At 38.7% G+C, this 22988-nt stretch overlaps 1 pseudogene; it reads right to left on the bottom strand.

The window, feature by feature from the left end:
• Positions 1–14101: 14101 nt before the first annotated feature.
• On the bottom strand, positions 14102–18827 carry LOC142108243 (cytochrome P450 1B1 pseudogene; annotated as a pseudogene).
• Between the last annotated feature and the right edge of the window lie 4161 nt (positions 18828–22988).

Raw genomic sequence — 22988 nt, 5'->3', positions numbered from 1 at the left:
CCAGCTTGTGCTGTGGTCTATAGGAAGTACAGATGGTGTCTGGTAGAGGTGGTGCAGAAGGCTAGATTGTGCAGTAGCCTAGATGGTGCAGGAAGGCTGTCAATTGTCTCTTCTTCTGAGATTTTGGAGTTTAAGAATGCAGCAACCTCAGGTGAGAACTTTGGAATGTTACATGAATGCAGATAATCATCAATAGAGAATTAGAGTACAAGGTTTGAAATTATTTAGCCTGACTAATTGAGCTTTTCATATAGGACATGTCAATCCAAGTTTGATTTTGTCTGAGTTTCTTTGCACTTTTTTCAAAAAAGCTGTTGGGCCCATTTAAGTGACTTGACTGCCATTTTGGACAGGACAGAAGTGAGTTGACCCATGAAACAGAAAGCTTTTAGAGAAGGTCTTGGCATAGAGAGTTCTGATGTTGATTAAGAAGGGATTGCGCTTGAGTCTGCAAAGTTAGCAAAAAGCTCTTTCCCCTCTTTATGTCTGACTGCTATTTGTGACCTTGTGTGCTTCCCAAACTATTAATTGATCTATTTCAGGGATTCAGGGGATTCTAAACATTTAGATGGGTTGAGAAGAAGTGATTTGTCAAGACACCAAGAGGACTGCTTTTTATGCAAATTAGAACTGCTTTTTAGGCTAATTAGAGAGGCTATGCTACCACCACTGAAGACCAAGCATGAATGATGAGATGCTCAGTGAGCTAACTTTAGGGAAACAGGGTCGGCCCACGTGGAGGTAGACCACAGTTGAGAGCATAGATAATAAAAACTTTCCAGTGGCCCAGAAAGCCACGACAGTCAGCTCGGCAATGTGTGCTAAGTCCCCCTGATATTTTTAGGGGACTTTCAGTTCATATAGTCACCAGTATGGACAGATTAAAGATTGGGAGGATTGGAACTCCCAGAGACTGCATCTGACTTGATCCATAGCCAGGCCATGCCCCCCCTTAACTTAACATGAAAGCAATGTTAAACAAATTATTAAGCAAAACTGCAATTTACTACAAATTTTGCCTTGTGTAAGTAGTATATTAATTTCAAAATCTTTGTATTACAATTTCTTTGTATTTTTAACCAGTTCTGTATAATTTTTTTATGTAAGAATTATTATTAAATTAGTTATGTTAGGATCAATGAAAAGTAAAAGATAAAAAACGTTTTTGTATAATTCAGTTTCAAAATATACTATGTGTACTTTTCCTTTTAAATTGAAAATTCAACAGCAAATTAAATAAGAAAATAAAATAAGAAGTTTCTGGGGAAAAAAGCATACTGATGGTAATAGCAGGTATACCTAATGCCTTACAGGGGAATAGAATAGACTGAACACAATGTGCTTTCTTTCTGTGAAATTTATAGCTACACATTATTACAAGTTGGAGCCTTTAAACATGCACGCTTAATTCACATTACTAAAGAAAAATCATTGTGTGTTGACTTTGCCATAACTAAAACCATATTTTAAAATCTTCATGTAGCAGGCTGTGAAACCGTTCATATTTTACAGACAGCTGGTGAGGCTTAAGTTAGTAAAATTAAAGACATGCACTAAGGAGATTTCTTGATGGTCATGTGTATAACGAAAGCAGGAGTAAGAGTATATACATCAGACAGTCTCTCATAGACTGCTGGGTGCTATTCAAGACAAGATTAAATATGGTCATTGTGTGTGATGAACAACAAATTCATTTCCACTGACACTTCACTTTTACTTAGACTTGTGAAAGCCTGGACAACCTGTGGCTCTCCAAGTGTTGTGAAACTACAAGTCCCAACATACCCTGCCAGACATCGGATGGATATCAACTGGCAAAGCATGCTGGGGCTTGTAGTTTCTCAACAACTGGAGAGCCACATGTTGGCCAGGCCTGGACTAGTGGATCCATAAGTGGGGACCAGGCCTATGTAATAGCTGATAGCTTGATTACCACAAAAATAGCTTTAAAATAAAATTCCCATTAAAGATAAACCAACCAACCAAGAGTTCCATCACTAGTAATTGTTATTAGTGGAGGAACCCTTGTTCTTCCAATAGTAGTTTTCTGTTGCAGCCTTCTCTCATGGCATTCCTTCTGAGCTCTAATTTGCCTCAGCTGCAGCCCAGCTTAATTAAGAGCCTTTCCAGATATTACCGGCACTTGTCAGCAGGAGCAAACCCAGCCCAAGCAAAGCTAACTTGTTCAAACAATTGCTCGTCTTGTGATATTCCTCTTTTCTTTTCTCTTCATTTACTTCTAACTCGTCTCGCTTCTTAACTCTTCATTGTCTGTACTAGTAGCGGGCACTGTTGAGTCAGTGATGAGACAGGCTAGTTCCAAGTAGAGATGCTCAGGCTCGGTTCTCTGGTACTTTCGCTCGCCCTCGGAATTGAAAACGATCTTGCGAGTTTTGGATTTTATAAGTACTGAGATCCAGAGCCATTTCACAGAGAGACACAGAAGGGGTAGCATGGTTCTTGCCAGTCTCTAGTGTAGTTGGGCAGCATCATAGCTATAAAAGAAAGAGGAGGGGTAGCAGTGTTCTTATAAGTCTCCAGTGACATTCTACTGAGTTATAGCTCACACAGAAACAGCACAGCTCCATTTCTCCATTGCTAATTGTCATTGCTGAAATATAAATTATAGGACTGGCAGTCTTGTTCTAAATCTGCTGTCACATTGTACTGTGTTATCTAGCTAACACACCAGCAGGTGGGGTACGAAATAATGATTCTCATTATTCCAACACTACTTACCCCGACGTGGAGAGACCGAAGAGCTCCTTCCCCGACCAGCGTGCAGGATGATTTCTGTGTAAAGCGACTGGAATTCACGGCGATCCCTGAAGAATCCGGTGCCAGCTGATGATATCACCGATAACCGCGATGCACTCATCGGTGCTGTGACCCCCTTCACAGCACCGATAAGTGCACCGATGAGTGCGTTGTGGTAGTGTCGGGGTAGTCAGTATCGATATGCTGACTACCACCGAATGGAACAGCTCCATTGCTAATTGTCATTGCTGAAATAGAAATAATAGGGCTGGCAGTCTTGTTCTAAGTCAACAGTCACATTGTACTGTGTTATATAGCTAACACACAAACAGGACAGCTCCATTGCTTCATTGCTAATTGTCATTGCTGAAATAGAAATAACAGGGTTGGCAGTGTTCTTCAAAATCTGCAGTTACATTGTACTGTGCCATAGGTCACCCAGAAATAGGAGAGGTGGCAGTGTTTAGTGCTGAAACAGAAATTCAAATAATAGGACTGGCAGTGTTATTAAAAGTCTCCAGTGACATTTTACTGTGCCAGAGCTCATACAGAAACAGGAGGGGTGGCAGTGTCCTTGTCACTCTCCAGTCTTCAGTCACATTGTTCTTGTCACTCTCCAGTCTCAGTCATGATGATACTAATCCCTCTACCTCATGTGCTACAGCCTATGTTCAAGTGAATAGTGGTTTTAAGTCCAGGAAACAAAAATGTAAATAAAAAGCTTCTACCTTTTTAAAGAAAAAAACACCTCTCTAATAAAGGTGAAAGTTTACTGTAGAAAAACATAAAATTGCAGTGTGTATATCATCTTCAAACAATACTAATTAATCCCCACTGGAATTCACCATCACAGTAATCTGTGTACTTTGATGTAATTGCCGGTAATGGCCTTCCTCATGGAATTTGTAGTTCATTTGTAGTTCATTTTACGGCAGAGCTGTCACGATTTTTGGGCAATTCTTTTACACCAGACCAAATGTCAAAATGTTGTGCAAACTCATCTGCATCACCACTGGGTGTCTTGGGAAAGTTTTTTCCTAGCAGCAATTTCCAGAGAAACTGAAGGAGGAGAGATCATTGTGTCATGTACCACTTGAGCTGTCAGCTTGCTGACCAGGAGCTCATTGCATCTTTTGAGATCTGGGTCAGTTGGAAAGAAAGAGAAGACATAACTCTTAAACCTAGGATCAAGCACAATTGCCAAAATGTAATGATCTGATTTCAAGATGTTGATAACTTTTGGATTCTGGCGAAGCAAATAAAGTACTTAAGGTACAAGTCCAACATAATTAGCAGAATTGCTTTGTTTCATTTCCTCCTTCAGTTTCTCTAGCTGCTTTTCAAAAAGTCTAATTAGGGGAATCACTTGACTCAAGCTAGCATTGTCTGCACTCTCTTCACAGGTGACTACTTCGAGTGATTTCAGCACCTTGCACAACACGGAAAGTATTCTTTACTGCGCTGGTCTAAAGTACATTCCCCCGAAATTCTATTCTTCTTGCAGCTGCTGCATTCTCCTACATGCTGTTGCACAATCCCGAAAATTACCCTAAATATTTCCGGACACAGACAGTATCTCCTGCATGTCATTGTCATTTTTTAAAAAGTTTTGTATCACCAAGTTGATTGTGTGAGCAAAACAGAGAATGTTATGGAATTCCCCCCACTGTAATGCTCTAACAATATTTGTGGCATTATCAGAAATCACGTATCCTCAGGAGAGTCCAAGCAGGATAAGCCATGGTGCAATGACATCCCTAAGTTTTTCAAACAGGTTGTCAGCGGTATTATCTCTGACCTGTGCCTTGTCTCGTCTTTGGTAACCACCTCTCACTCCAGCCTACAAGACTTCTCCTGTGCTGCTCCCCACTTATGGAATTTCCTACCACGCTCAATCAGACTTTCCCACACCCTTCAAATCTTTAGATGCTCTTTAAAAACCATCTCTTTTTTAGAGGTGGCCTTATCCTCGATAACACTTTTCACACTAATGCACCCTCACAACTATCCCAATCTCCACTCTGAGCCACACTCGCTACTCTTGTTTCAGCTGTGCCCTCTTCCCTTTAGAATGTAAGCTCTCTAATAAACAGGGTCCTCAATACCCTTTGTTTTCATGTCTCCATTAATTTTGTCTGCCTTGTCTATCTTTATTTTACGTATGTCCTGTTTTATGTATGTCCTTGTCTTCCCTACTGTACGACTCTGTGGAGCACTGTGGCGCCTTACAAATCTACAATAATAATAATAATAAGCAGATGATACACAGAGTAGGCTGCCTCTGAAAGATCTGGGGGTAAATGTATTAAGCTCCGGGTTCTTCAACACCCGCGAGTTCGGCGTCTTCGGCGTTTAAATTTAAAGTGGCGCTGCCTTGTAAAGGGAAGCTTCCCTTTACAAGGCAGCGCCGCTTTAATTTTAAACGCTGAAGACGCCGAACTCGCGGGTGTTGAAGAACCCGGAGCTTAATACATTTACCCACTGGTGTTGTTTGTTAGATGCTGCTGCTGTTCCTGCTGCTGAAGGCAATTTACCAACCCAGTGGGCTGTCAGTCATATAATCTTTAGTTTTCCAAGTTCTACTTGTCCCCATATCTGTGGTTAAGTGTACAGTGGATAGAATGCCATTCTATTTACATTCAAAGTTTTTGTTGGATAGTCGTGCTGGACTGGAGGTGCGCTGACATGACTTCCGGTTTAGCGATACAGGAAGTGTAAGAGTCTCAAGCCTCATTTTCAAAGGAACACACTATTTAAACCCGGAGAGCCATAGCATGTTTATGACATCAGCCTTGAAAATGACTCCAGAGAGAGTTGAAACGCGTTGGCAGTAGCGGGGAGCCGTTGACCTGATTGATGACAGACTCCGGTTATAACATCCATGCCTATTTTCTGGAATCTTCAGGTACGAGTCCCTGCATTTATCTGATTGTGAATCCATTTCACTATATGTTTGTTTTTATATGTTTTTAACGTTTTATTACGGAGTAAAGTCTCAAAGATAATGCACCAGATTCCTCCTTTGTTATAATTTCATGTTTCATGCGGAGGAAAGGATGATCTCCAAGTGGAAGAAGGAGGATAATATTTGTGATCTTGTCTGAAAGGCGCATATCCATAGGACACATTGTAAGCATATGTCCTCTGGGGAAAAGGTGGAACAGAAGAGTCATAGATTTCACTCTTTCTGGGTGTAATCTCCATTTACTGGCACTTGGTGGTTATAGGGATTTTTTATACTCTATTTTTTATCTTATTTGTAAGAACATACCACACCATGTTGATTTTTTTTGAGTTTTAGTGTGAACTACATTTTACCATTGATGGTTATTAAGGAAAAGAAAATTGCCTCTCACCTTGATGTGTTCTAAGATTGGCGCCTTATGTATGTACACCATTTTTATTTCTATATATACTCTGTTTGATATAAGAGGGAGAACCACCTTCTAGTGTGTACATATTAGGAAGCAAATCAGTATAGCGCTGATAATATCTTATGCAAAAGTTGTTTTAAGTCAATTGTTGTAAACTACTAGTAGTCTTCTTCTTGATATGCTTCTGGGTTGAAGATCCTCCCCCAGCAGCAGGAGCAGCAGCAGTGGGCCTAACGCTCAAGGATTCTTCTGAGGAGTCCTGGATAGGGGAGGAGTCATCTCACCTTAGCAACTTGGATGTAGGACTAACTCCGATCACTTGTGAGGATATTGATGATGACGGTGTTGGGGGTATGGATTGCAGGTGCTGGGATTTAGCTGAGAGAAGCGAGGTAGCTAATGCTGGACTGCTTGTTGCTATATTTTAGCATAAGTTTCTGATTTTCACAAAAGCTTTCCATGAACTTGCTTCAAATGTTGTAACATGGATGAGGTTCCTAGATGGTTAAGGTCCCTACCTCTACTGACTGTGGCTTTACAATGCTACAAATGGCTAGACAACTGTTATCAGGATTTGGGTAAAAATAATTCCACACATAAGAGGTGGATTTTTTGGTCTTATGCCCAGGCATGACAATAACCTTCTACTTATCACTGGCAAGAACTGCTTCCACTGGTGCATAACTTGCCACAGTAGAGCTCAATAACAGCACTGTTTGCTTAGGGGCCTTAAGTCTATTGTTAGCTTGTTTTGTGGGGGCCCTAACAGACCAAGCACTTCAGCCGTAAAAGTTGCAATCCTTGTCGCTGGAGCCAGGGGCGGATCTAGAAAGTAATTGTAGAGTGGGCGATTTAGGGGGACGGGGGGGGGCAATTTAGTCCACGCCCCCTTTTTGACACCTATGGCTGCCGGTGGCTGCACACTAATGTGCAGGTCCGTTCGGCAGAGACGGGCACGGAGAGTGTGCTGCCCGGCTGCTCTGATTGTGTTTTAACACGGCAGCACACTCTCCCTGCCTTTTTCTGCCGAACGGACCAGCACATAGTGTGCAGCCGCCGGCAGCAAGCCCTCGCTAGGGGGGGCAATCGCCCCCCCTGGATCCGCCACTGGCTGGAGCACTTGCTTTGTTAAACTGTACATGTCCTTTTCAATATCTTACATAAGGCTGGGGTGGGTGGAAGGGCCCAAGGACAATACCATATTGCACCACTTTTCTTTTCTGCCACTTCTGTCTCACAATGTTTCCTGCTGTGTGTTTGTGTCATTGCTCCTTCGCTTAGCATCCAGCCAGCTTGCTGCAGTCTTTTCCAAAAGTGTATGAAAATAATATTGTGACCTGTGAGGTGTTCGAAATTGACTGGAATTGACTGGAAATTAGTGTTGTTGAGTTTAATAATAATGTAGGAACAAAAAAAAAAAAGAAATTATGTGATTTTATCATATTTTAGCTATTTTTTCTAAAAAAATACAGATCCAAAACCAAAACCAAAACATGCAAGGACGGTTTTTCCAAAACCAAAACACAACGTTAATCCAGATCCAAAACCAAAACACGGGGGTCTGTGAACATATCTAATTCCAAGCTGGTGCTTTTTATTGGCAGTAGTACAAGAAATAAGTAGCAGCAGGAGTCTATATATTTAAGCCTAGTTATTAGCACTAGGCCTGACAAAGGTTTTTCCAGCCTTCACAGGAAAACTCTTTCCTCCTGGTAGACCAATTTAGAATGGGTTGTCATGCCTTGTAAAGGAACCCACCCACTACTATGACAAGGGTTGGAACTCTCAGCCTCCGTGACAACTTAAATCCTTTCTCATATGTGGCTGATCTCTACCCCGATACCCCTATCGCACTATCAATTAGTTTTATCTATGTAAGCTTACATTTCAGTCCATTCTTATTTAGTTTCCTTATCTTCTGACCAGCACTTAGGCCCTTTGCCTTGCTGCTAGTATCTCATTACATACATATTATCATTCCCTCTTGTTCAGTGCAGTCAGTTCATTCTGCTTTCCCTCAGTTTCACATGAACTTGATTTGCTTGCTTTCTCTAATCTCCCTGCTTTCTCTAATTTACCCTACAGACTTGCTGCATATCATGTACACTGTTGCTTTCCAAAGCTATAGCACATTATTAAATTTTTCACATTTTCTATATTGTCCTTCTTTTGCCTTGTTCCTCCACACACACAAACAGAGCTAATTTACAAAGCGAAATTCATCCACTACACAGTGTAAAAGCATGTTTTGCACTAGCCACGCACCTTTATTTGTACTAATGCACCTAGATCATACTTACCAACTTTCTGTTGGTGAAATCCGGGAGCCTGCAGAGGAGGTGGGCGTAACAGGGGGGCGGGGTCCCAAGTGGCGTCATTTTGGACCTGCCCCCATGACGTGATGACGCAAAATGCGTCATTTGACAGCGGGGGGCGGGGCTAAACGCCGCGATTCACCGGGAATCGCGGCGTTTGGGACTTAATTCTGCCCACTTCACTAGGAAGTGGGCAGAATTATCCAGATGCGGGGGATTGCCACACTCGCCCGGGAGCCCGGGAGACTCTCGCAAAATGCGGGAGTCTCCCGGATATTTCGGGAGAGTTGGCAAGTCTGACCTAGATATCCACTAAAGCACATGGCTTTATGGAGCAAGATGCTTGCATCTGTGGAGGAGCAAATGTTTGCACAGTAAGAGGAAAGGCAGGCGTTCCTAGCAAAGTGCAGAATAGATGCATTTTGAGCAGTGCAGAAATGAGATTTATATTTGTGGAGGGTGATTATTGTAATGAGATAAACGGGTGGAGAGGGCTCATGTTTAGGGGTGTTCCTTTATGTTCAGAGGGATGCACAGCCTTTCTACTATGCAAAAGAACTTCTGTTTTGCAGCAGCAGCTCAGAACTGGTGGTGTTTGGATCTTGACCTATTATAAGACCTGTTTTCCACTTCCTTGTTGACTTCAGCAGGGAAGCATTTCCAAGTGCATGAGAGCAATGTAATTAACACTTACACACAAACACAAACACACACTTGTAATAAAGGCAGTCTTCATGGCCCCTCACTGTTATGACAACTTAAACCATAAAGGATGCTAATGGAAAGTATTTTAGGTGAAAAATCTTTACATTTATTTTATTGAGTCTTATGTTAATCCAGTGATTCACAAACTTTCTCAGTTCGAGGCACCCGTAGAGTCATCACAATTTTTCCAAGGCACCCCTGAGCCAAAATAATACCCTAAAATCTATTACCCAGAGTTTAATATGAACCTTTCACTTGTCATAGTTATAGTTTCTCTACAGTCTACCCCACTTATCTATCATGCTGAATGATTTGTTCTAACTAGTACAAATCCTCCAATAGTTACTAACTATCCCCTGTGTTCCCTATTTTCATTTTAAACCACATCTATTATAACCACCATTAAATTTAAAAACAGACCACTATACTTCTCAACAGGTAATGGCAGACTCACATCCTTTCCCCCAGTATACTCTGCCTATTAATTTTGACTATTCCTTTGCTGTCACAGGGCCTGATTCATTACGGAACGTTAGTAAGTAAGTAGTCTCCTGGACAAAACCATGTTACAATGCAAGGGGTGCAAATTAGTTTTCTCTTTTGCAAATAAGTTAAATACTGGCTGTTTTTTATTATGTAACACACAAATACTTGATAGCTTATATGTACACTGAAATTTAAAGTTGATATTCATGTGCTACATGAAAAAAACAGCCAGTATTTGCAAAAGAGAAAAATAATTTGCACTACTACTTACTCAATTTTTTTTTACTTAACTTTCCTTAATGAATCAGGCCCACAGTTTTCATCATTGTCCAAATCATAAAGTGTTACTTTGTCAATTTGTTTCTCTTTGTTTACACATCACTTTTATGCCGGCCTGGGTGTTAACTCATGAAGGGACAAATTTAACATTCTATTTTCCCTGTTTTTTATCATTGTAATGTATGTATTATTACCTTGGTAAGTAAGTGTCCTTGGGCATTCACCTCTCTCACACAGCTCAATTCAACTTCAAGTTTCCTACACCAGAAACAAATGTTCCCTTCTCTAAGTCTCAACCGGTAGTCATTACAAGTGTGTCATTCTTACTTTCCAGTCTTTTTCTTGCCAATTCTATCATCTACTGTAACTCATTAATTGTTTTATCCAATCTATAAACTGATTATTATTATTATCATAGATTTGTAAGGTGCCACAGTGCTCCGCAGTTCTGTGAACCAATCCAACATCAGTTCATTCTGTTTCTTTTAGTACTCCATATATTTGTTTTCAGTACCCAAAACTTCCACTTTTCCTCATACAAACCTTTACTTGTTTCTAGCATATATTTTCACTATAGTTTGTATTCTCACCATCCACCGCCTATCAATTACTATTCATCTTATATATGCCCATATGACTTCTCTTAACCTTTCCACGTATTACCCATCTCCTAGACCCTATATAGACCATATATCAATTCAAAGATTCCTTTATAACCTTACCGCTGCAAATGCATCAAGTTTCAAATCAAGACTCCAATTTATTTTTTATTTAATTTGATCACATACTTGTTTTCCCTCTCTACTGTTTTTAATTTGCATACTTGTTTCATCCAATTGGTTCTTTAGCCCCGTAACCAGTACTTACTACATAAAGCATACCCATTATACCAGTGCTTCAGTCGGTTTATATACTTGTCTTCCCAAATTCGTATATTCAGTTTATACCCATTTGTCCATTGCTTCATTCAGTTTATGTATCATTTTCCCTCGTCCTTTATTCAATTCCCACACCCATTTCCAAAGTCCCTCATTTGATCTGTATCAATCATTTATTCAATTTACAGATGTAGCAAGCATCAAGCTATATTTTCATGATGGTTAATTTATTTTATTGTTCTGTATTCTGGATTAGCAGTTCATTTTTCAAGAGAGCTACTCTCCTTTCTACAGGTCCAGTTGTACGGAAATTCTTCAAAGATGCCAATCTATGCGAAGCTATAACTGCTGTTTTACATCAATAGTTTTTATGTAATCTTTTCCAAAATTAAGGGGTACATAAAGCGAAAACGGAGGAGAGGGATAAAAATATTTTAGAGAGACTAAGAGATACATAGAAGGAAGTAGATACATTTACATATTAATACAGATATATTAAAGTTTCTTTTTGTTTACCAGATATAATAATATGTATCAGTTGCCCGTGGATGTATTATTTTTGTGCTGAGTGTTGTGATTCATTTAGATTGTTTGGAGAGAACAGTCAAGTTAGATGTCAGGCTGTATTAAAAGTATTCTCCTTGTGTCACAGTTGTGACATTTGTACCCTTATGAGAGGGGACGAAGCTGCAGTGGAATAGGTTATGCCTAATGATTCCATTTTGAAACTATATAGAATTTTAGCAACAATTTTACATTTTGGAGGTGATGGGTTTTTCCATTGTTGGGTTATTGCTGCTCTTGTTGCTATTAATATGTGACCAAGTAGATATCTATTATGTTTTACTACTTGGTGTGTATACAGGTGTAGTAGTCCTAAGTTCGAGGAGAGGGATATTGTTGAACCAATAACTTTATTAGCTAGAGCAAAGACTTCATCCACAGAATTCAGATGGTTTTGGTTGACCACATCTTGTAAGTCTAGCCAGAGTTATACCTTGTTTAGTAATTTGATTATCAACTCAAAATCACAAACATTAACTATTTGCATATTTTCTATAAAGTATATGTAATATTAATCCAAAATATTCTGTAGTGCCCCTATAAATATTTTTTACATTTAAAATGTTGCTATTCGGGGGTAAAATAACCACTCAGTGGATTTTTTCCTTTTTATAGCAAGTTAAGTATCTTTTAAGCATGTACCTGATAGCAATTTATCTTAACTGCCCATGGTCTCTAGAGAGTGCAAAATCTGACTGTCAGTCACACACACACAGGCTCACAGCTCTCAGTATGTCATGAGAAGGCAGAGTGGAGAGTATTTTATGGTACATGGAGCATACAGAGCTCAGAGGGATGTTCCAAAGCATAACAAACAAAAGAAAAATTACAATTATCAAGCTTCTTCTTAAAGCCTGCCACAGTGATTTAGGGCGTTTATGGACCTGATGTTTAAACATGTCAACTGTAATGTTTTATGTACATTCAGGAATTCATTTCTACTAGTGTTTAGTGATGTGGTTTAAATTACACACTCTTCAATCCAGCTCATTTGTTCCAATGTTTCTAGTATGTTTTAGGTTCATAGTCTTAGCGAATACTTTGCCTTGTCTAACCCTATCTACTAGCCCAATATAAAAAAAAAATAGATACCAAACCTACTTATTTGCAGTCCTGTCTGCTGCTATAAAAATTACCCAATGCTCGCATATTGTTATATAGCAAACACTGGGACCTCTCTGTTTGTCCTGTCCTCCTGTCCTGAGAAGTCTTGATCTGTGCTCTGAAACCACAAGTCAGCATTTATATAGTAAGCAGGGAAGCTTTCAAGACAAATTATATAATACTCTACACAGGGCCGTAACTAGGGCTGTGCGACAGGGGCGACCGCCCAGGGCGCAATGCTGAAGGGGGGCGCAATTTAGGAATATTTTAGGTTAATTTGGCTAAAATTGAGGACTAGGGGGGCGGCATTTGTCTTTCTCGCCCAGGGCACTAGAATTCTAAGTTACGGCTCTGACTCTACATATAAAATAAATGAAACAATGGTAACAGATCCTCTTTATAAAATCAGCACAGTTGAGTAATGGATATCCAAGAATTTTAAAATCATCTCTTTCTTTTGCTTTATTTGTATTATTTTCTATTGGTGTATTTTTCAAAATGTTTCATAAATAACCTATATTTCACTAAACAGTCTGCTTACACTATGTGAAAGATCAATCTACCCAATACCCTTTTCTTCAAAATATTTGCTATTTTCAGCCCAAGCACAGGCCCGGCGCTCCCATTAGGCAACCTTAGGTAGTTGCCTAGGGCGCCGGGACCTGCAGGGCGCCACTGACTAGATTTTCTAATCTGGTCAGCGGCTCACGATGCCGCCGCTGTTTTTCAGTGTCCGCGGGGCATCTGAAGTATCACACTGTCTGTCAGACAGACAGAGTGAATAAAGTTCTTTCCCAGTGCCCCCCTCCCCTCCCCTCCCCTCCCAGAATGCATCACTCCGCCTCTGTGTGAAGAAGGAGCGGATCAGCTAGAGAAAAGGTAAGTAAACTCTACTTTTTTTTTTATCTAGTTTGTTTAACTTTTTGCACCATCAATACTATAATATGAGATGAGCTTAGACTGACTATTAACACATACAAGAAAAACTTACTTATTACCAGGATTTAATTTAGCTGAGCAATGCTCTGGAGCCTGCTATGCTTTACTGAGCATGCGTGAGGTCCTGACACATGCATGGAACGGGAAGCATAATTTGACCGTTCAGTTTGTCTTGTAGCAAATACACACACACACACACACACACACACACACAAATAGATAGAATTATAAGACGGGAAAAAATCTATTAACAACATCCTAGTATGACATTAACAGGTATAGTTAATACCATCAGGGTTGGTGACCATTACCCCCGAAAAGTTGTCTCTTGATTGGATGCAAGAGGAAGTATTCAGGGACCAAGCAATTTAGAGTAAAGGTAACATTGTGTAAACCAACTAGTGAACCTTCTGAGAAAGAACAGTATCTGTGTTGAGGGTGGACTCTGTATTTGTAATGTATAATGTAAATCTTTACTAGTACTTATACATTTCCAATTTTAGTTAGATTTTTGAAACCTAATTATACATATTTCATTTGCATGTGCTAACATTTTCAAAATATTATACTTGCGTTAATACTGTAAATAACTAAGTGTGTAGACTTCCGGATGAAATCAGGTATTAATTTGGTTACATTTATATTTGCCAACATATTCTACATTATTTACAATAAAACATTAGGGGTTCTCAAAACGGCTGCATAATGATTTATTTTAGAAATCAAAGTCTTCCATGGATAAAATGCAATCGAAGAAAAAAGTCTGCAGAAATCTTAATTCTTTAAACATCATATAACTGCAGTAATGTAAAAACAGAATTCCCACTGTGACTTTTTTCAGAGATTTAGGGCCTGATGCTGGGTTAGGAGCAAAGCAAAGAAAAGGAGCAAATTTGCACATTGGCAAAACCATGTTGCACTAGACAGATTTATAGTTGGGGTATTGCATGTCATAGATCAACTTTAATTTCCATGTAAAACTAAAGCTATCAAGTATTTGTGTGCTACATGAAAAAACAGCCAGTATTTTCCTTGCGTGCACAAATAGAAATTAATTTGTACCCCTTGCATTGTAACATGGTTTGCCAGATGCAAATTTGCTCCTTTTTTTGCTTTGGTCCTAACTCGGCATCAGACACTCAATTTTAAATTCTTAAAAGTAGAGTAAAAAACTCAAAACTAGCGAAACTCCTATAAGCCATTTATAAAAAGGTTATTCGCAAAAAAACGAAAAATACAATTTCATAATTTGAGCACAGAGAAAAATATTTAAAATACTGGTAGCATTTTATCCTTTATAAATATTGCATTTACAAGCTTTGGGACAGTCACACTATTTTTGTTGTGCTTTATTTATTAAACTATTCTATATAGAAAGAGTAGCCAAATTCCTTTTCCTCCATTTCTCTCTGTACCCCAGTTTGAGAATCCCTTCACTGGAGTAGTAAGCAGTTTATAAAGATTAGTTTATACTTATTAATTGTCATTTATGGTCATTTGCAGTTTTTGAAGCATAGATAATTATGATGAATATTTTTGGGCATTACAAGTTCTTCTGGATAAATTATCCACAGGGATATGTGGCAAACACTTTGTGATGGGAAAGTGATTTTACATCAATAAAAAAAACTCCTTACATAAAGTGATAAATGATTTTATAGTTGCTGTTTGTATGACAGGTTATAAAGAAACACCTTTTCTGATAGAAAATGAATTGGTCCACTTAAGCCACCTATGGTAATAGAAGCTTCTTCTACAGACAAGTGTATACATCTGCCTTGTGTTATAGATTTAACAAAAGAATCCCACGTGTCAAACTTTTGCAATGTTTAAGCTTCCTGTCTTTTGCCAATATAAATCTGGACATTTTAACAATACAGATTGATCGTTGAACATTACAGGTGAAAATGTTTAGGTCAAAAGACTATCTTAAAAAGTAAAAGAGCCCCAAAACCATGAATGTAGGAATATACTGTAGCATAGGATATGTTTTTATAGTGTAACAAATAAAATTGCATACAAGAATTTATCATGCCTAATATAAAAAAATTTAATACATGATTAGTGCTCCTATAAATTTACAATCACTTATGGGAATTGTGGGACCTGTGGAAGTCATGTGCATTACAATCACATTCTATACGTAACATAATACAATACTTCCTTTTAAAATCAGGGGGTAAATGTATCAAGCTGAGAGTTTTTCAGCGGGTTTGAAAAGTGGAGATGTTGCCTATAGCAACCAATCAGATTCTAGCTGTCATTTTGTAGAATGTACTTAATAAATGATAGCAAGAATCTGATTGGGTTTTCAAACCCACCGAAAAACTTTCAGCTTGATACATTTACCCCCAGATCTGCCGCTGTCCCATGTTGAGTATTTGCTTCAGTGAACAGCATTATATATATATATATATATATATATATATATATATATATATATATATATATAGTGTTATTATATTATATTCTGCACGCAAGGCGGCACTCATCGACTCAATTATTGGTCACAAATAATTTACTATGGGATTTTTTTTGCTGTATCCCTGATAAAGTTATGACCAATGACTGAAACGTTGGATTGGCACACAATGCCACCATTTCTTCATTGTGCTGCCTGAACATTTGTTTTACATTGCGTTTGGAAGATAGGCAACAAGGTTAATAAGCGCTTTTTCCTTAAACGAGTGCCAGGACTCTTCTATTTGAAATACCTCTTAAACCTCCTAGACCTTCTTTAAAAACGGAAGACACAAGCTTCTGTGCAATACCTACTAATACATGTATAGTCACTGTCACTGTTATACATAATACACATTGATCACAATGTCTTCTCTACTGGCAGTTATATCGTTACCATATAGTCACTTACGTTTATTGAACTACTTTCTGCAGTTGTTAGTGGAGCCCAGATGTGTGATAGTATAATGAGAACATGAACAGTTAATACGTATTTAATAGTATTATCAGCATGATTCATATAGACAGACACATAGTCAAGATCATAGTCTCATAAGTGAGTGACTGAATGCTCCAGATCTTATTTCTACATTATGACGGGCAGCGCCAGCAGCTAATGAGGCTTCAGATTGGTTTCCAGCAGACTCCTCCTCACGTTGTGCTATTATTGAAGTGTTCTTTACAAGCGGAACTAAGTGACTGCTGAATACATCGGAGTTAGTAATATCAGTAAGTGCTATTTTAGTCTATAGAATTATACGATTTCCTGGTTTCTGTGTAAATGTTATGTAAGCGATGCACGCGTATATATATAGTAAGAGCACAGGTATATGCACCTTGTTCGTCTTTGGCTGCTGTGTAACTACAAGTTCAAGCATTCGATGTCAGCCTTTCTTGTGGCTCTCCGGGTGTTGTGGGTGTAGGAGATCCAGCATGCTCTGACTTGGGCGGCAGGACATGCTGAGGCTTGTAGTTCCACAACAGATAGCCACATGTTGCCTGCCGATTGTTTATAACGTTGTTGTCAGTCAATCAGTCCAACGTGCAGTCAACTTTTGATCTAGTTATACTTCAGAAATCGTTGGTGCCTTTTAGTGATCTGAGTTTTGATTGAAAGTAAATGTATTTTCTCTTTTGCAGCTGTGTGTGATTATTACTCAGATGTGGGTAACTCCCATTTACTAACTCAGTGTGTCAGATGGAAATCATCAAGTTGGTGTTACATGTTCGGGGTCTCACAGATATTGTATAGGAAAGTGGTCTCAGGGATAAGCCATTGATGCAGTTCATTGTTAATTCCTCTTTCGGGTTTGGATGAAATGAGCACTGGTGTAGCATTATAGCAGTGAAAAGGAAAATCTGCAACATGGAAAGTTGGTCTCCAATACATCTCCTTTTCCCCAAGGAAAAGATCATCACTTCATAGGTGAGGTCTCTGTTGAGTTGTCCGTGTTCATCCAGAAACCTTTCGGGTTCAAATTTCGCAGGATTTATCCATTTAACCTCATCGTGGTTAACTGACCATTGATTGACAAACACTACTGTGTCCTTGGGTATGTAGAAGCCATCAATGATCACATCGCAGGTAGTAGAGTGCGGGATAGTAATTGGCACGAAGCTACTGAAACGCAATGTTTCATAAATAAAGGCTTGGACGTAAGGCAGGTTGGCTTTATCTTCAGCAATGGGCAGCCTGTCATGACCCACCACTCTGTCGATCTCTTCCTGCAGCTTCTGCTGCAGCTGGGGGTATTTGATGAGTAAAAGTATGATCCATGTCAAAGCAGTAGAATTAGTGTCCTGCCCGGCACCTAATAGGTCCGCGACAGTCCCCTCCACATAGTCTTTGCTGAGTCCGTCACCTGCTCCTGCCCCGTGCTCTATGAGACCTATAAAGGCATCACTCATGTCCCTGGTGATCTCAGGGTCGTAAGTCTCCCGGTGCTTGCTAACTTTATCCTTTACAAAATCAAAGAACTCTATGTTTAAGTCTTTGAAGTTCTGATAAAGGCGCCGTACAGGGTTTGGGAAGTTTTGTAGCCAAGGCATGATGTCCACCAAACTGCCTGCACCAACGGTCTGTACAAATTTGTCGTTTCTTCCAACCAGGGCTTTAAACTCTTGGTCATCATGGCTGTAGCGTTTACCAAAGCACAATGCACATATAACGTTGGCAATGGCCACTGTGCACTCATGGTAAGGGTCAAAATACTGACCTCCAGAACTAAGGCGCAGGAAGACCTGGAGTAAGTCTTGTGCTTCTGCTACTACATGCTGTTCAAATAGTCTTTTGGATTCTGCATTTACTGTGGAAAAAGCTTTCAGAGTTGAATGAGCAATTTTCTTGTGCGCTTTCCAGAGGTCAGTGTAGCCACCAAAAGCCATACTCTTGCCCCCAGAAATGATTTTGAAGGATGTGAAGTCAGGTCTCCCTGCAAATTCTTCACTGTGCCTCACCAGAGCATTTCTTATGATGAAAGCTCCATTCAGAACCACAATATCACGTCTGCCCAGTTTGATCTTGAAAACGTTTCCATATCTCTGTGCCATCTTACAAAAGGTTAGATGAGGCAATTGCCCTAATTGCATTGCATTACCCACAAGAGGCCATGGGAATGGACCAGGAGGGCATTTTTTCTGTCCAAGACCTCTTACCCACATACAAGCTTCAAGGCAGATTAGAAACACAAATGAGAACATCAGGGCTGGTTGTAAACTATCCTTCCATTCTTTCCATGGTCCAGCTCTTCCTAAGGTATCCATTGGAGTCATCGTCCAAACTTTGATTAGTGGGATCTTCTTAACCAGTAGGCACTTTCTATTCAACACAGGTATTCCTTTAAAGTTCTTGGTATTCAGGAAGTTCAACCAGTGTCTGTCTTTAGTAGGTAAGGAAACTAATATAAATTTTTCTAATTGGTAATAAAATGTTTACCTTCTAACTGTGTGATTGCTGCTTGTTTATGTGCAAGATTTCTGTCATTTACTTATAGCATGCAGCAGTGAAGGGGGCAGAGCCTCTCCCCTCCCATTCTGGTTGTCCCAACATCTCATCCAGCCCCATACAACAATGTGTCACGAACTCTCATTCTGCAGGGATATGCAGTCATTTATGACAAATAAAAGTAGTGAAGTAAAGAAAAAAACCTCACCAGCTTGGACGAAAAAAAACAAATTCTTCTTGTTCTAGTTTCACATAAAAGTCATGAACCTGATAAATATTACATTTTGAATCATTACAAGTTGTTCACTCTTTACCATTTTTATAAATGTCATATTTTTGTGTTTGCAATATTTAACTTTTTGCTCATCCATGCAACGCCATAGATTATGCATAACAAAACATACAATCAACCTCCACCATAGATTAACAAGCTGGTTATCATTAACAGTTGTGGATATGGTGATTATTAATAATAAAATATGTTTTAAAATTCTTAAAATCCAAATTTGTCAACAAATAAAAACAAGTATATTTTAATGATGATTTTTAATCATTGTAATCTGCAGCATCATGTGCCTTAAGATTGGGGCGATATATGGTGGAAAAATTTTAACCCTTAATGTCCTAATTACTATTTTTTTTCTTTTTAATGTTTATTTTATTTGTATTAAATATTTCACCTCAAATTTTGCTCGTGTCTGTAGTAGTTACCTTTGATTCCAAATAAGCCTGAGGGTATTTTGTATCTTTTTTCATGAAATGCCATGCAAATAATAAAAAGTAAAAAAAAAATATATTAGTTTTATATATTTGTATGAGTAGATGGTCACAGAAACTGATAATTTTTTAGATACTATTGTGATTATATTGAAGTTAATGTTGTATTTTTATTTTTAGTTGTTTTTATATGTATAGTCCTATTTTTATACTAATTCATTATGTTGTTCTATTTTATTAGTATTACCATTAATTTGGTGTGTCAGTGCGAGATGAAAGAATAATGAAAAGCATTTAAACTGATATTCATTTTTCTAAATACTATGAAATCCATTATTGTTACAATAATATAAAAGTAGATGTATTAAAAGGTTATGTATATCGATGTCAGATTTTAGTGCTGATATGTTGTTTAAAACTAGTAACTGGTATTGACTCTACATGTAATAATTTTCAAATACACGAGATTTGGTAATTGAAAATTCTTTTTATTAAGAACTATATACATATTTTCTGTGGAAAGGAAAAAGACTGTAGGATACAAAAGATCTCAAATTTGATCATCTTGTGATTAATTAATGAGGCTGAAGATATTTAAGGCAAGCCTTGATTGGAGTATGTCATTACCTCTGATGAAATCACCTACCAGTGATGAAACGCGTTAGTGGGATTAGCCGACACTGTTTCGTGCGGCTTCTGTCTTGTGGCTACAGTACAGGTCCAAGCGCACTATATCTTCAACATCGTTTAGATTACATCCAAGATCTTATCCGCAATTGGATCAGCTAACTCCGGAGGTTTGGGACTCAACTCACGGCAGGTCCGCAGCGCACTGTCTTCCTTCTGAAGGACGTGATCATTCGGTGCTGGAGACCAGGAGAAGACCGTATGGTAAACGGTAATTATATGCAGTACATTCTTGCTAAATCCTGGATGTTTATTCATTGAGTCCTATCGGAAGAGATCACAGTAATTTCTGGCAGATTTGCCGTTGCGGAGATCTATCTTTTTTGGATGCATATGGACTTATCTAAATAGAAGGAAACCGTTCTTAATGGTTATTATATGCGGACCTGTACAGACCTGGATATGCACTCTTGCATGAACTAAGTCTGATATACCAAACAGGAGGTTATTGAGAAATTGTTTTATATCCCATTTGTATACATCAACACCCGCTCAAATACAGGGTGATTCAAAAGTCACAGTACACCCTTTTATTTCAAAAACTCTACAGGAAATTGGGAAACCTGAATACTCCAGTAAGGTATGGGTGACGTGGTCTATCTTTTACGGTATGTACCAAACATGGGCGCCATCTTGAAATCGGCCAATCGGCCCAATTCCCGTAGAGTTTTTGAAATAAAAGAGTGTACTGCGACTTTTGAATCACCCTGTATACTGGATATTCTATTATTAGAACTTAAGTTCAGACATCACCTGTGTCCGACAAATAGCGGAGTTACCATCCTGGAATTATGTTACAATCATTCACCACCTGTTTTAGTGTGGCCACACTATATTAGTTTTGTATTTCACACATTCCTATTATAAGAGTATGTGTAGCACTATCTATTAATGTTTTACTGTTTTTATTTCCAGTCATCTGGATTGCTGGTTGGTATATAGTTCTACTAGACATCACCATTATTATTGTGTCCCTTTTTGCTGTACACCATCTTGACATCACGATCTGTGTTTTATATATTGTAACAAAAGGAGGCATTTAGCTGGCAATATACAGAGAAAGCAGGGAAGTAGAGTAAAACATTTGCGCAGTAATGCACCTAGAGTGAAGACTTATGTATGAAAAGCAATAGTTTAAATTTGGTTAAACTTACATGACCTGAAATCCTTCCTCTCAGCAAACAGACAGGGCGTGTCTGGTTGTGCAAACAGAGGCAGTGATGGGTGTTTTCTTTTAAAGAGAAGGTGGGTGTGTCACCTGTCCATCAAGCTAAGGCTGGGGGAGGAGCATCATGTATAAAAGCTTGTTTGTTTCATTTGTTCAGAGAGACCAACGCTGGGATAGCTGGCTGGTCCTGAGAGAGAGCTGGACTATGTATAGTAAGCGTTTAGGGTCTCCATGATTGCTGTGCAAGTATACGGTGTCAAAATATTTACCATTTTGACAATAAAGCACCATAAAAAGGAAGAAGTTGTTCGCGTGTGCTTCTGCAATAGCGGGCTCTTGCCACAATATTTATATTGGTATTCAGCATTGCTTGTAGTTTTATTTGCTGATATCAATCTGTTACACATTCATTGGTTATTATCTACGTGATATGGTTCATCAATATTCATCTATATTTATTTTTATTGAGTGATCAGTTGGTTTTGTTTTCCAGCGCTGTTATTTGTCTTTTTGTCCTTTGTTTGGAGAGACCCCACAGGTCTGTACAGCTGCCGGTACAAAACCACCATCACTTTTTTGAAGGTTCTCATTCCATTGCGCCAGGAGTTTGGTTTGTTTGTCTTAAATAGTTATTATGCCAGAGGCAGTTCCTAATAGGAAGTATTGCCTATGGGACAATCAGGAGACACCCAAAACAGATTTTGGTTCTAAACATAATCTTACGTCCAGTTTTTTAAGAATAGGAGAAGCATAAGAACTTCATGTATTTTGCAAGTGATCGCAAAAAGACACCTTTTTCAATGGACAATGTAGGCTTATTTATATAATGTTACTCTGTATATAATGCTTCACACATTTACAAGTCTACAATAAAATATAATACATGGAAATAATTACAATTGCATTGATATGCAATGAAAAAAATAAGGAAGAGGTCTCCGTCCTTTTAATTATTCATTTAATGCATTCATTTGAAATATTTTGTAATGGTTTTAACCACTTCATGACCATTGTTTTAGGTTTGGGGTACGGATGGGCAAAAATTTTAAACTGTTCCACAGAATATTCCTCTCAGTCTGCATTTTGGCGTGGAATTTTTGCACGTTTCTCAAGAGGAATTTATCCTTAGGTGTTCCGTATGGAATTCCCCACCATAACAACACTATTATACAGAATGCATTGACAGTCTTTGCCCAAGCTCTATTTTTAACTCTAGATTGTTTTTTATTTTTTTTGCCCAGTCTCCAGAGGGGACTGGGCACACTCACTTGCTGCAAGCAGTTCACAATGACCAAAACCCAGTTTTGCTGGTAGTGAAGTGGAATCCAGCTGAACAAGACGATCCCAGAGCTGTGCCCTCAGACTGGTAGACAAGAAAAGGGAGCTGAATTAGAAAGACAAAAGGCTTCCAACAGAATAAGTACAATTTGCACTCAAATTGAGTGGCATTTGCGGTAAGACTTGGACAATTATATGGTTGTCCCACTTTTACAAAAGTGAATTGGAGTTAACTCTTCTAGGTGTATTTCTGCTACGTATTTTAGAAAACTCCTTTCCCTTCAATATGTAATCTGTTTTAGTAGCTGCAGCTAGTTTTATTCACCAGCAATA

This window comes from Mixophyes fleayi, chromosome 12 (assembly GCF_038048845.1).
Source record: "Mixophyes fleayi isolate aMixFle1 chromosome 12, aMixFle1.hap1, whole genome shotgun sequence".
NCBI lineage: Eukaryota > Metazoa > Chordata > Amphibia > Anura > Limnodynastidae > Mixophyes > Mixophyes fleayi.
The sequence above is the reverse complement of the archived record's forward strand: the minus strand, read 5'-3'. Positions and strand labels throughout refer to the sequence as shown.